General features: G+C 46.8%; 1 pseudogene; it reads left to right on the top strand.

Moving 5' to 3' along the window:
- The first annotated feature begins 310 nt into the window (after positions 1 to 310).
- LOC101419691 (F-actin-capping protein subunit beta-like) lies at positions 311 to 1,247 on the top strand (annotated as a pseudogene).
- The last annotated feature ends 992 nt before the right edge of the window (positions 1,248 to 2,239 follow it).

The raw sequence follows: 2,239 nt of genomic DNA, 5'->3' as shown, positions 1-2,239 counted from the left end.
TATCCGGAGATACAATTAGAGTTTGGTCAAAGAAAATTTCACAAGAGCAACTTGTGTCTAAAATACTTAGGGACGTTCACTCCTGGGCACCTGGGGAAGTGGAAAGGCTGGGCCCTGCTGCGGTGGGGGAGAGACACAGACGCCGGGATTAGGACGGCCGCGGCCGCCGCCACCATGTTAGATTGAGCCCTATGAAACTGGTTTTCCTACATCAAAAATATGAATATCACCCACTATGACAAAATGAGCACTCACTCCCTAAAAGCCTGCCCTGTGTCAGATGCCCCCCCTTAAGCATCTTAACCTAGTGATCAGCAGCTAGACTGTGCCTTGGACTTAATGAGGCGCCTGCCTCCACAGCAAATTGAGAAAAACCTCAGCGACCTGATCGACCTGGTCCCCAGTCTATGTGAAGATCTCCAGTCTTCTGTTGACCAGCCTCTGAAAATCGCCAGAGACAAGGTGGTGGGAAAAGATTACCTTCTGTGTGACTACAACAGAGATGGGGACTCGTATAGGTCACCATGGAGTAACAAGTATGACCCACCGTTGGAAGATGGGGCCATGCCGTCTGCTTGGCTGCGAAAGCTGGAGGTGGGAGCCAATAATGCCTTTGACCAGTATTGAGACCTGTATTTTGAAGGTGGCGTCTTCTCTGTCTACCTCTGGGATCTGGATCATGGCTTTGCTGGAGTGATCCTCATAAAGAAGGCTGGAGATGGATCAAAGAAGATCAAAGGCTGCTGGGATTCCATCCATGTGGTGGAAGTGCAGGAGAAATCCAGTGGTCGTACTGCCCATTACAAGTTGACCTCCAGGTAATGCTGTGGCTCCAAACCAACAAATCCGGCTCTGGCACCAGGAACCTTGGAGGCAGCCTTACCAGACAGATGGAGAAAGATGAAGGTGTGAACGACTCCTCCCCACACATAGCCAACATTGGGCGCCTGGTGGAGGACATGGAGAATAAAATCAGAAGTACGCTGAATGAGATCTACTTTGGAAAAACAAAGGGCATCGTTAATGGTCTGAGGTCTGTGCAGACGTTTGCAGACAAATCAAAACAAGAAGCTCTTAAGAATGACCTGGTGGCGGCTTTGAAGAGAAAGCAGCAAAGTTAAACCTCTGCTTCACGCTAACCAGACATGCCATGCACCCATTAGGTTCCTTTCTTAGAAAACTCGTTTTCTGCTCCCCTTTGCCCTCCTCTCCCCCACCAACAGGTCACCTAACACCTTGCATCACCGACCACAGAGCCATCTCTCCCTGAGAATAATACCTGATAAACACCCTTTTCCATCTCTGAGACCTGTTTCCCACCACATTTTGCTATCGAAACTCTGGAGATTTCCATAGAGACTGTGCGTTTGTTGTTCACCCCCCAGCCCCGTCTTCCTGCCCTCCATTTATAGGCATAAAATACACTGTCTGTCTGCCTTCCCCCCTCCCACCTTTTTGTTACATTGGTGTAAAAAATGTAAAACAAAAAATTTTTATGAAATAACTGCGTTGTGTGAAAGAAGGAAACTGGAAATCTGATTCCACATGTGTGTGGGAGTTGCTTGGGGTTGGGGGTTGGGGGGACGGGACGGCTTGGGAGGAAGGGGAGGCAGCCCTCAGCGCTGGCCTGCGCAGACCTGCCCCACCCCGGCCGAGACCACGTTTGGGGTGGGGTGGGCAATCTGCTGACCGTTCTGCTCTTCTGGCCAGGTGCTTTTCTGTCAATTTTTATGGAATGCAAAGAAGTTTTTGTTTTATTTTTGTTGTTGTTGTTTTTTGTAAAGCTTAAACAAAAATATTCTACATCTTATACTTGAGCCTCCATACTTAAAAAAAAAAAGGAAAATAAAATAAATAAATAAAAAGAAACTGGGATGCAGTAAAATAAAATAAAATACTTAGATTTGCAAATGTTCAGAGTCCCTTGAAATCCAGACACTTGATTAACCAAATACCTTTTAAAAATATATAAAAGCAGGTCTCCACATTAGGACTCATGCTATTCCTTTCGACCCCCCACATGCACAGAACACATGTAGCACCTGCCACTTACTCTGTGAAACTGTGTTAAGAGATTGCCAGCAAATGGACTAATGCCTGAACTGGTGAGCAATTCTTAAGCAATGATCAGGGGGGAAATGTGAAAAGGGACACAGAAGGCAAAAGGCAATTGAGAACTTCCAAGTAGCTTTCCAGTCTTCCAAGGCCTGGCTTTCCATGCTGTGGAGCAGAATATAGA

The sequence above is a fragment of the Dasypus novemcinctus genome, chromosome 17, assembly GCF_030445035.2.
Source record: "Dasypus novemcinctus isolate mDasNov1 chromosome 17, mDasNov1.1.hap2, whole genome shotgun sequence".
Lineage (NCBI taxonomy): Eukaryota > Metazoa > Chordata > Mammalia > Cingulata > Dasypodidae > Dasypus > Dasypus novemcinctus.
This window is presented reverse-complemented; position numbering and strand designations above follow the sequence as displayed.